The sequence below is a fragment of the Mytilus trossulus genome, chromosome 14 (assembly GCF_036588685.1).
Source record: "Mytilus trossulus isolate FHL-02 chromosome 14, PNRI_Mtr1.1.1.hap1, whole genome shotgun sequence".
NCBI lineage: Eukaryota > Metazoa > Mollusca > Bivalvia > Mytilida > Mytilidae > Mytilus > Mytilus trossulus.
Window position 1 is genome coordinate 69,264,964 of NC_086386.1, and position 14,114 is coordinate 69,279,077.

The 14,114-nt window shown below is 31.8% G+C and overlaps 1 pseudogene; it reads left to right on the top strand.

The window, feature by feature from the left end:
• Positions 1–214: 214 nt before the first annotated feature.
• On the top strand, positions 215–7,665 carry LOC134698016 (uncharacterized; annotated as a pseudogene).
• The last annotated feature ends 6,449 nt before the right edge of the window (positions 7,666–14,114 follow it).

The window sequence follows — 14,114 nt, forward strand, 5'->3', positions numbered from 1 at the left end:
AATTGTTGATAAGATATATATATATATCAAGTATTTACAATTTAGTATATGTTTATGTCATGTGACTTTATTTTAGTCATATTCCGAACTTTACCCGCTTCGAATTCTACTGGGACCGAATACATTTATAACTGTATTCGAAAAATTTCGATATCAGTTATAATTTGCAGACTGTCACTGTCGTATACAGTGTGTTAGGTAAGATTGATGAAAAATGGAATTTAATCGCAGGTAAGTACCTTACATAATAAATGTCATTAATTTATTCTTTTTAAAAAGATAATATGTAATACCAAATGAATTCTTGGACAACTTTATAATTTTAAAAGTGCAATGTGTATTAGCGTTTTGACTCTTGAATAACAAATGTACCGTCAACACACAGCCAAACCTGGCTTAGAAATGACACAAGGGAAACAGATTAGTACACATTTGAGACAGGTCCCCATTATTTGTTTAATCATGAAATATTCATTTTAATGCCTAAATTGTGTTCAATTTATCCAATAAGTATAGTAAGATAACTGAAAAGGACCGACATTTTTCTTATAGATTTCGGTTTACTTTCTCGAAGATTATTCAAACTGACAATCTGTGTTAAAAATAATTGCCTTTCTTTAAAAAATAAGCAAAGAGCGAGTAAAGGAATATAAAAAAACCAACATCAGAATTATTTAAAGGACATTGCCTTTTTCGATATAAGAAAAAAACCTTAACCGGAAATAAAAATCATATTAAGACTTACGAATTATTTCTGATATTGTGAACAGGTTAAGAGTTGAAAGTGAAAATTAAAATCAGAGCACTTTAGAATTTAGTTCAGAATTAAATGTTTTGACGGCTTTTGTTGGACATTTCACTTGCGAAACGAGTCAAGACAGTCGTCCGTTTTCAGATATTATTTATCCTATCTGTCACTGAAAGTGGTCCATGTTGCAAACAGTGAGCAATGTATAGAGGCATCTTCTATACAGAACGCGGTTGAGGGTCATGGACTACTGGTTCTATCAGATGCTCATGAGACCAGGTTTTACTGTTCTTCAAAGTGATATAGAAAAATATTGATAATAACATTTATTTAAGATATTTTAAAGTGTTGAAAGAACAACCGAGCTCATCTTTGATAACAGTAGCCTAGATATCCACCTGTACACGTTAAATAGATTATTTTATCTTATATGCATGTAACTTAATATTGTATACATCATTTCAACTTTAAAACTTGTTAAACAAATTCAAGCCTTTTACCCTTTTCTTACCATTCGTATATCATATTCATGTTCGCTCTTTACAGACGTCATTATCAGGTGTATGATCTTTACATAAGCACTGCTACCAAACAATTAAAAGTACGATGGCTGATTTCAACACTAAATAAGTTTAACAGAGAAGACCTGATTTCACATTTGCTTCGGCTTAGTCATTGATATGAGTTTTATTTGTTTTGTATTCGAGCGACACCGATGAGTCTAATGCAGACGGCACCCCTCAATATATGTTTTACTTATTACTTAGAATGCTGTACTTAAGGTCCTTTTGTTTTCTTGATTCATCATCGTGATAGTGACACAATGAATGAGATATAACTGCATAATTCTTCCTTTAATTCATGTCATTTAATTGTTTGTCAAGTTTATATACCATATAATGCTAGAGAGTTAAACTTCAAGTTTACTATCTTAATCTCGTATATTGGGTGCATTAGACTGTTATTTCAGAAGTGACTGCGAAGTTTTGATACCTGATATTAATGCAACGAAATGAGTTTTGTATTGAAAATAAACACTCGAATGCCAATATTTGACTATATGCAGATTGTCTTTAATGTCAATGATACATGTGCAGCATTCGCATTAATAAAGTTTAAATGCACACGATAATTTTGAGTTTACAGTACACATGATATACGTGTTTAGTCATAAACATGCACCCTCTCTTTTAAATTGTTCTATAAGTCACTGACATTTTTAATTGACACCAAAAATTAAAACATCAAATACACTTTCAAAAGACATGTTTTCGATACTTTGTTTTAGATTATATCTTTTATCCACGTTGTACGTATTAAGCATATTGGATGGATCTTCTGCACAGCCAACATATACAGACTGGTTCAATTATTTTCTAAAGTCAGGAACATCATGTAAGTTAAATACATGTCGTAAAACTGATCCAATTTGTGAATGTTACCTTACTATAGAATATGACTTATCAATGTTGTACAAAGGCTTAGGATCACCGGCTATATTCCTGAAACCACAAAATGGCACCGCTGTAAATTTCAATACTGGTGAAAAATTTAATGAAAAAATCGAAGACAGTTTTATTTTAACCGATGGCTTTAACTTACAGAAAGTATTAACGGGCGATTTCCTGGACCAACTATTACGTCATTTGAAAATCAAAACATGATTGTGCACGTAAGGAACTTGATGCATACTGATAGTATGACTATTGATTGGCATGGAATGCACCAAAGATCAACTCCAGAAGAGGATGGTGTAGCGTTTATAACTCAATACCCTCTATTGCCAGGACAGAATCAAACATACAAATTTAAGGCATTTCCATTCGGAACTCATTTTTACCATGCATATATTGGTGACCAAAGGACAATGGGACTATATGGGCCACTCATAGTTATTCCGGAAGGTTTTAAACAGGTTTCGCAACCACAAGAAGGAAACAATGTTTTCGTAGCAGTTTTGCAAGATTGGAATCATGATGACAGTTCTGAAGTTTTATATCAGAAACTGTTATGGGGTGATTACGACCAAAAGACAGGAAAAGCATACAACGTAACTAATGATCATTCTGGTGCAAAGTACAGTCGATTTCGATTTCATTCGGGATTAATTAATGGTCGTGGACGTTATTACTCATCTTCTACTGAAAACAATGAAGCACCGCTTTATAAATTTATTGTCGAAAAAGATCAAAAATATAGATTTAGAGTGATAAATGCTGCCACTATGTATCCATTCCAGGTATATGTAGAGAAGCATCGTCCATTATATATTGTGGCCTCAGATGGAAGGGAAATCCAAGAAGAAGCGACAGAGTCAATTATTATTCATCCCGGAGAAAGAATAGACTTTATGTTACATACCAATAACGTTCCAAGCACTTACTTACTTGTCGCAGAGTCTTTAGAAGTCGGCATAGAACAAAGAAATGAATATCATGCAGCAGAAGCTTTGATTTTTTACAAATCGTCACCTACCGTCATGGATTTAAACCCACCAAAGGCAGATACAAATAACTGTAATGCTGATGCTTGCAAAGTTTTCAATTGTCCCTTCGAATATTACCCTGAACAGGAAAATCGTTATTGTTTCAATTTTAACAAAGTGGCTTCAAATGACCCAAACTCACAGACAGACGAGATTAAAGGTAAAGCGACAGAACTTTTTTTTAATTTTGGGTTTCCTGGTGAAAATGGATACACACCTGGTTCCGTGAACGGTCACCAATTTCGTTCTCCGATTGTCAATGCCTTAACTCGGCCAAATCAAGTAGATTATAATTACCGGAATTGTAATGCATCCAATATTTGTAAATGCACATATTCAGTAACCATATACCGTCCAAAAGATAACAATATATATCAATTTTTACTTACAAATATTGGAAATGGTTCTGGATGGTCCCATCCAATACATTTACATGGACATTCGTTTTACGTTATGAAAATAGGATTTGGTAATTATGACATAACTCTGGTAATATTATATCAAACGGTGGTCAGGAGACAATTGACATAATTTGTAACGATAAACGCGGATATTGTAACGATGCAAAATGGAGAAATGAATCGTGGTCGGAGGGGCAACACCCTGATTTGAATTGGAAGGACCCCCCACAAAAAGATACTATTATTGTACCAACCGGAAGTTACGTTATCATCAGGTTCAAGGCCGATAATCCAGGTGTTTGGTTCTTACATTGCCACATTGACTTGCACAATACGAATGGGATGGGAATGGTCATAAATGAATTACCGGAGCTTCAGAGAAATACTGATGAAGGTAACAAAATATTTACATGATGTCCTTTGTTTCCATAATTTTGCTCTGTATTTGCAATATCTATACATAAGTATAAAAAGTTTAACGTACAATACACATGATATAGTATCAAAAATACAAAAGGCAATCATACTTTTTTATCTTCTGTTGGCTTTATATTTATGACAACACCACTACAGACAAAATAATCAATTTAAAATTTAAAAAAACCTCAAGAAAAAATCTGTTATAGAACTTATTTTTTTTCAATAATAAAATTGAGTATTATTTTGCTGAGACGAATCTAAGCTATCTCTCATTCAATAATGTCAAAGCAGTCAAGTTACATTTTCACAAAGAGGGAAGTTTTTGGAAATACAGGCAATTTATTTTCTAACTGATATTTCCTGGTGATATCCATTTATATTGTTAATAATATATTTTTGATATTCATTTACACATAATCTATGGAACATCTGTATTTGCTCAGTACTGTTAAGCTGTGTATTCCGTAGGTTAAGGTAAACAAAAAACCAGCATATTGCACAGACTATACAGCATGTTGCTTAGAGTCATTCTTGGAATCAGCAATTTCACATATTATTCTTGAAAAATTTGTTGATGAATGTTGAGTTATGTCATCGATTACATCTTATGTCGACCACGAGAAGCATATCGAACAGGAACTTCGTCATCAGTCCAATTGTATGTCTTTGGTCAACATCAATACATTTTTAATGTAGTACAGACTTAACTTCAGACTCATTTCTTATTTTGAATCTATTTTCTCATTTTAAATCTATTTTCTCTTTCAAATATATTTTCTTATTTTAATATACAATGTGTTGAATTGTTAACAAGCACATACACTCATTTGTTTAAATAGCTATATATTAAGTAAATTTTGGTACGGATCCGGTTGATCATTATGCAGCTTGAGACATTATATAGAAATAAGGTAGTTCATAAACTCTCAAGTTATATAAACGGATTCCTTTTTATCTGTACATTTAGTGAATACATGCATACACAAATGTATTTTGATTTAAAAATAGGTTCTATTTCATCTATTTTACTAAAGTAACCAAAATGTAATCGAAACGTAGTCGATGATTAAATCATATTTTTTGCTGTAATCGATTAAATTATGATTGCATGTACTCGCAACTGTCTTCAATTACAGATATAACTGGGTTGAGATCAATATCGTAGCAGCTACTTTTGACTATTGAACGTGTAGCTATACGACATGGGTTGAGTAAATTATTTTGGATGCCTTGCGATGATCTGTAATTGAGTAATTTTAATTCCTTTGAACTCGTTTTGATAGGTGTCTACTTGGCAATCATTCCACATTTTTATGTGTTTTTTTGTATCGTCGAACCCAAAGTGATTTATTGTTAAAATTGTATTTCAGGGACAACACATAACTGTGAACGATATAGGAATATAATGATCAGTTTCATAGTTCTAACGTCAGTTTTAGTACTTATATTGATGATTATATTGGCTTGCATTTGCTGTCCTTGTAGCCAATGCTGTATTGTCTGTATAAAAGGGTAAGAATAACCAACTTTCTTAACATAGACCAATATCTCGATTACATACAAATACTTGGCATTTTCTATTAAAGATTTCTAGAAAATAAATATAGTATTGCAACGGTGATTTATAGATGCATGTCTCTTTTAAATGAAGTTAGATGTTAAAACTTTGTTACGATGTGTTATTTTGACATTCACAACTTTTTTCTTGTTCTACTGATACGTAAAATATGGTATGAAAAAACAATACAAATGAATGGTTTATTACGAGTTCAAATAATCGAAACAAACTGATCACAGCTGTCAAAGAAGGTCAGGATTATGGTATTCGTTAGAAATAAACTCATCATAGATACCAGGACTAAATTTAGTATATACGCAAGACGCGCGTTTCGTCTACATAAGACTCATCAGTGACGCTCGAATCCAAAAAAGTTAAACAGGCCAAATAAAGTACGAAGTTGAAGAGCACTGAGGTGTTGCCAAATACAGCTAAGGTAATCTATGCTATAAAAGGGTCAGACATGATAATTGTTTGAGAACTTGAATCCGAAAAGCAGAATTTACTATAAATCTATCTATAACATTCTTCAAATGTCAAATGTTCAAAAGACATAACTTTGTCTGACAACATAACTCATGTTTATGCATTTGTTTCAAAATATTTCAGCTTACTTGACTATAGATATTATATATTTATAGATCACCGTTGGTTATCTCAACGATATTTATTTTATCGCTTCAGCCGGCACGGCGATAGTGAGAAAACCAATCGAGTTGAGATGACAAATGATAAATTGCTTATCGTTATTTTATCTATAATGACATTTTTTATTTCACTGATAACAGCACGTGTTTCTCTTAGTTTCTAGCGACGATTTTTCATATCACTCGATTTCTCTGAAAAAAAGCAATGATCAGTCAGCACGATCAAAGGACAAATTCATTAAATAGCGGTAACATTACGGATTAAATATATGTCGAGGTTTGCGATTGGATACCATCACAGAGATGTCAACAAAACACCGGTTAATATGTAACATAGTCAAAAGCTATACAGAACATTAAAAATTTCAAAGGCTCACAAAAAGGGAAAATAATGGCGTGCATCAGTCAATAATACATTGATAATACAAAATCACTCAATATACACTTTAAATACTAGAATTTAATGTGAAAAGTGTTATTTTAAAAAGTTCAATACACGATACAAATCATTTTCACAGCAAACAACATGCCTTGATGGGTTTTCAATATATCTGTTGAAAAAACCAAGCCACACGCACATACAATCACAAAATATATATATTTTTTTTTTAAACTTTATTGAAAACAGTTTTCTTAACGGGGAAAAATATTGTCGAGATAAAAAAATAAAAAAAGGAGCATTATCATAGATTCTCAAAAATAAAACAAACAATAAATACTCATGTAATTATTATACATGTTTCATCATGAATGTTTTACAATTAGGCGTACCAGCACTGAAAGAAAACATTACGTATGGGTAATCCGTAATATTTGTGTAATTCAGGTCTCAGAAAGGGTATACGCTGTAATGTTCCTGTCTCAGGAGATATAATCTCTAAACCGGAAATATCACAGTTTATTATACCTTACATATATAACAAACAATTTTATTTGATAATAACTTATCAACAATAAATACTCATGTAATTATTATACATGTTTCATCATGAATGTTTTACAATTAGGCGTACCAGCACTGAAAGAAAACATTACGTATGGGTAATCCGTAATATATGTGTAATTCAGGTCTCAGAAAGGGTATACACTGTAATGTTCCTGTCTCAGGAGATATAACCTCTAAACCGGAAATATCACAGTTTATTATACCTTACATATATTACAAACATTTCTATTGGATAATAACTTATCAAGTGACAATATCACAGTATATACACTGTCTTAGACCTGAATAAAATAATAACATCTAACATCATACTTATTCTATTGTGAGATATATGTACTACAGATCATATTGTCTTATTATTTCAGAGGAGATTATCAGGATATTTGAAAAAAAGGAAAAGGAATGGAACGATTTTGATTTTGAACACAGACCTATCAACAATATAAACATGAGAAAGTAATGCTATAGTATTATAAGTAAAAATTTTGTGTGTAGTACTTTTTTTATAAATGTAAATGATAGTCAATCGAAATATATAAGGAAAAGGTAACATAAGATGAACTTACTACTGACAATGAAAACACTATAATTGTACATGTTGTATCTATTACTTACAACTTAATTAGCAGAGAGTTTAAACATTTACGGTTAAAAAGGTAAAAAAAAACCCATAAAAATAAACACATAGTTTTCATGTATGTAAGTAACATTAACCTGGGATATTCTGCATTGTTAATAAATATCTGCATCGGTGTTTCAATCTTTCAAGAAATGAGATGACTTGTTTTCACACATGAATACATGAATTATTGATAATTTTAGTCCAGCTTATTAAGTTCAAAACCAAGTTGTACCACAATATATATAGTAAGTGGTGTTGAATTGAGAAAAGTTGGAATTAAATACTCTCAAAGTTTTGAAACGGGATGCACATAATGATCGCACTTATATTAAAGAAATGTACCGGCTGTTGCAGCTTGGTTATTTTGTGGGTTTTTTTTCTAACTGAGAAATTGTTTATATTTTATTAAACAAAAGTTGGAACTAGTATTACGTAATCAATTAGTACTTCTACTTTATTTTTCAACCCATATTTTTTAAGATTAACAAAACGTTTGTAAATATTTTTAATTTGTTGCCTTGTTCTTATGGGATTGTATATGAATAAAAATATCACTGTGTAAAGGACAGGCATTGGAATCGCTTTTTTCTTGTCCTCATTTCACAGCAATCATTCAAATTAAGGTGACTGTAACATGTGTAAGTCATACACAAATCAGCATTAAGTTATGTGAATTTGGTAAAACTTTGCCGGATGCCCAAGATTTTGTTTACTACATCTGAAGGCATGATAATTTGTAAATTTTTCATGCAAATTGTTGAAATATTTGTAAATTGTTTTTGTTTAAGTCGTTTGAGCTATTCACAGGACTTTGTGAACGTATTGGCTTGAACATCTTCTATCCTGGAAGTTGATAAAATGTAATTCCCGATTTGTACATATAAATGATGGACATTTACATTTCTTCATTGTTTTAGAAATTTCCTGTACTATTTTAAAAAATTCATTTAAAACTATCAATCATTAGACATAAGTGATAAACTACGACGATTTTCCTTTTGTATTATACAAAGGTATTTTAATATAATCGGAGAAAGTTAGCAAAGCGAATGAAGTTGTTCACCATGAATATTGGGCTTGATTTTGATCTTGTTTATTTAGTCTTATATATGTTGTGAACAAGTTATCATTTTGTACAAATTATATTGATGCTCGTGGCCAAAATATTTGAAATCCAAAGCTTATACAAAAGGTGAAGAACTATAATCCAAAAGGTCCAAAAAGTATAGCCAAATTCGTGAAAGGATTCAGAGCTTTGCATGAGGGAGATACATTTCTTAATTTATAATAGTTTCTAATAACACAAAAAATCCGTATTTTCATGCCAGTTCAGAAGTACTGGCTACTGGGCTGGTGATACCCTCGGGGACTAACAGTCCACTAACAGAGGCATCGACCCAGTGGTAGTCATAACATTAACGGTACCAATTTTCCTACACCAGATGCGCATTTCAACAATACATGTCTCTTCAGTGATGCTCGTGGCCATCATATTTGAAATCCAAAGCTTATATAAAAAAAATGAAAAGCTATAATCCAAAGGGTCCAAAAAATATATTAGTAGCCAAATTCGTGAAAGGAATCAGAGCACTAATTAATTCTAGTTGGTTTCTGCTTAAGACTTCTGATAAATTACCAACTGTTGTCTCTACACCACGATAGTCAAAATGTCCTACTTCTACAACAACACCTTGTATATTCCTCGGATCGGTCAGTGCTCGGTAATATTGTGGTAGTAGGGTAATAACATTGTCACCAACAGATAACTAACTCAGTTTCGTTTTGTATTTCTTATAAGGACATCTGTTTGGGTTTGTTGGCCAGATAATGCGCGTTTTCTTGCACGAATGATTATTGTTTCGACTTTCTCTGATACAACTTTAATAGTTGTACTAGTTGATCCAGAATCGTTAAGTTCTCTGTCTGATTCCACCGATTCAGCATCTGTGTTTTCATCCGTGTCATCAATTTCACTGTGAAACCTCTTCAAGTATTTTCTCCAAATCTTCCTCAGTTTCAAGTTTTGACAAAAGTACCTTGGTAAAAAAAGATGAAGATAAACCTATCTTTGTCAGAAACAACCACAGAGCATGATAAAGCCATTGATTAATTACTCTGCATGTTATACGATCTATTTTTCTGTAATTACACGAAGCACAAACCTTAAGACCACTGTTGTGTGTCATTGTCATTCGTCCATGATATGAGCATTTCTTTAATGTCTGCATTTGATCTTTCTATAGACCCTTGACTTTGGGGATGTCGTGGTCGCCCATGAACATTACAAATTCTGACAATAACAATTCCAGTATAGTAATTATATGTACCGTGAGCTCCCTCCCATTATCGCTTTGGGGAATATGGGATGCACCAAAAAGAAGAAAAATGTCAAGTAATTGATACGCAACTTCAGCAACTCTCTTAGATTAAAGAGCTCTAAGCACGCTTAATTTGGTAAGATGATTTTGAAAGTGCATTATCCATTTACATTCATCGTCGGGGACAGATTGAAGGTCTACAAGGTCAACCTGCCCTCTACAGATGAAGTAAGCAGAAATTATATAGTGGGTATCAACACTTTCTAATCACAATATACATATGATAAATTATTGTACAAGTTATAGGTGAAATTAAGCCTTATTTTGTACAAAGTCAAAATACAAATTATAATTTGTTCATTTTTTTGGTACAAATTATAATTTGTTCACAATGATAACTTGTATACAACATACAGTGGAGATCACTTCTAACCTCTCATTAGAACTGTCAGAATTATCTGTCATAGAACTGTTCTAGGTAGAACTTTCAGGATCAGTTATAGGTAGAACTGACTAAATCAGTTCTAGGTAGAACTGTCAGGATCAGTTCTAGGGTAGAACTGTCTAAAACTGTTCTAGGTAGAACTGTCCAAATCAGTTCTAACCGTAGAACTGTCAGCTGAACTGACTAAATCAGTCAGGACTGTAGAACAGTTCTAAATGACGTCACTTCAGTAAGGGCACATTAGAATTTAGAAGAAATAAATCACTTCCAATTACTTTGCTATTTTATAGCAGATTTTCTATATTTTTTACTAATTAAACGTTACATGTACAAATATCGAAGTGAATTAAAGGTTATCCAAATCATCGGAGAAACATTTTTATAAGATTGCATCTATAGGAAACATCATTGTTTACGTTTCTTCGTTCCCCGTCTTTAACAGTCTCTTCATAAAACTCTGCATTTAATTTATGGAAGTTTAATCTTAGTTTACCTTGTTTCCATTGGATTTACATTCATGATTTAAGATTCTGTTTTGACAAATGTTCAAACGAAAATTGTACAGTGGATGAATTATGGGATATGTTAACGAAAAAGGTGTTGTTAAACGTAAAAAAAAACTATGTAGGCTACATTTGCATTATCTCGTAAATAATCTGGGAGTGTGGAAGTTGGAACGTCAGAAAAATATACTCAAACTGAACATGAATGAAACATTTGCCACTGGACTTTAGGCTACAAACAAAACCAATCATTTTCCTCCTTCAAGTTATTCCAAGAAGAGAACTTCTCATACATACATGTACTTTTCATTTTAAAATAAAGTATATGAATCAGTCATGTGAGTGTTGGATGATGCCGTTAAATAGTTTTGTTTAAAAAAAAAACATCATGAACTACACTGACTTAAAAAGTCACTTTTGTGACGATTCATTATTTAATAATTTAATTTTGGATGTAACGGGTCTCTGATTGGCTGATGTTATTTTGTTATCAGCCCTTAGAAAAAAGTTAGTCATGTGACCGTATCGTCATCAACGTTTTTTCATGGTTTGCCAAGGTTTAAATTGGAAGTTTATAGAATTAAATTATAAATAAGAAATGGCTAATATTTTTTTCTGTCTATTCGAAATAACATAAAAAATGTGGTGCATGCACACTGTTAAAAAACCTGCTACTCCCGTTATTCAGTGTGCACCAATTTTTTTATGTTATTTCTTCATAGACAGAAAAATTATTACAGTCATTTCTTAAATAATAATATTATCGATACAGAGAGAAATTAAGGGCGCGCTAAATCGATTTTGAAATTTGGTATTGTCTTTATCATACAGTATCTATCCTGACATAGAAATATTATTGGTTTACAATGAGGCCATACATGTATATATTTACTTGATAAAGTATGTATGTTCAGTTTTGGTTGATGCGGTCAAATAATGTTGTTATTAAAACAACTCAGTCTGATCATGCTGATACATGTATATCGAAACTACTGAAATGTGTTAGCAATTCAATATTTTGATATATAAAGAGGACATGCTGTTATTTGAATTATACAATCCATTGTGATTGGTTGTTGTCGCTTTGACACCTTTCGCTATTTCCTTTCTCAATTTTATAAGTGATTTACTATGCAGCTATATAATTATCTATATATTAAGATTTACATAATACATTGTAATAAAGTGTAAATATGGTCAGTTTTAGTTGCTGCAGACACATAATTTTGTTATACCAGTCTGTCTTCGGTATGAAAACTACTGATATTTGTGTATGATGCAATATTTTGATTTAAACGAGGACACGCTGACACTGTTAATTGATGCAAAAGAAATTAGGTGTTCCAATATTTCTATCATTTGTATTAATATACAATCAATCCTTACATAACAATATAACAGATTTACTATGCAACTAAAAAAGTTACATAAAAAAGAGCAAATATGGTCAGTTTTGGCTGATGTAGTCATATATGGTCAGTTTTGGTTGATGCTGTCAAATATGGTCAGGTTTGATTGAGGCAGACAAATAATTTCAGATATGAAATCTAACGATGTTTGTTTCTGATGCGATATTTTGAATAAAAGTAGGAAATGCTCGCACTCTCAATCGATGAAATTTTTTTTTTGTGGTCGTTAATTTCCAATATTGCAGTTATTTATATACTACAGTCCCTCTTGACCTAAAATTATAACTGAAGTACTGTGCAGCTATATAGACTTGCATAAAAAAAGCAAATATGGTCAGTTTTGGTTGATGCGGTCAGTAGATTTTATTACACAACTCAGTCTAAAGTATGAAAAACTACTGATATTTGTTTACGATTAAATACTTTGAATAAAAAGAAGACATGCTGGCACTATAAATTCATGCGAACGAAATTTTAAGGTCATCGTTTTCCAATATTGCTGTAACTTGTATATTATAGTCCCTCTTGACCTAAAATTATAACTGAATTACTGTGCACCTATATAGATTTGCAGAAAAAAAGAGCAAATAAAGTAAGTTTAGATTTATTTGGTCAAAAGATTTTATTACATTACTCAGTCTGAAGTATGAAAACTACTGATATTTGTTTACGATTCAATACTTTGAATAAAAAGAGGACATGCTGGCACTTGAAATTCATGCGAAAAAAATTTTGAGGTCATTGTTTTCCAATATTGCTGTAACTTGTATATTACAGTCCCTCTTGACCTAAAATTATAACTGAATTACTGTGCAGCTATATAGCTTTGCAGAAAGAATGAGCAAATAAGGTCAGTTTATATATAAAAAAGAAGATGTGGTATGATTACCAATGAGACAACTATCCACAATAGACCAAAATGACACAAACATTAACAACTATAGCTATATAGGTCACGGTATGGCCTTCAACAATGAGCAGAGCCCATACCGCATAGTCAGCTTAGATTGATGCGATCAAAAGATTTTTTAACCCGACTCAGTCTGAAGTATGAAAACTACTGATATTTGTTTACGATTCAATACTTTGAATAAAAAGAGGACATGCTGGCACTTTAAATTCATGCGAACAAAAAATTGAGGTAATTTTTTTTCCAATATTGCTGTAACTTGTATATTACAGTCCCTCTTGACCTCAAATTATAACTGAATTACTGTGCAGCTATATAGATTTGCAGATAGAAAGAGCAAATAAGGTCAGTTTAGATGATGCGGTCAAAAGATTTTTGTATAACAGGTTCGTCCGAGGTATGAAAACTACTCGTAAACAGATATCACATTTGTTTAAGATTCAATACTTTAAATCAAAAGAGGACATGCTAGTATTATAAATTGATTGCAAATAAAATTTTGAAATCATTCAATGTTTGCCAATATAATTGGTATCCTTGCCTAAAACTAAACTGGATTCCTGCAGTGTGCAGCTAAATGTATATAGATTTATATGAAGAAATCAAATATGGTCAGTTTAAGTTTATAGTGGATCGATGGCAGATCTAGAGGGGGCGACCCCTTTTTTTGGACGATCAATGCATTTGAATGAGGACATATAG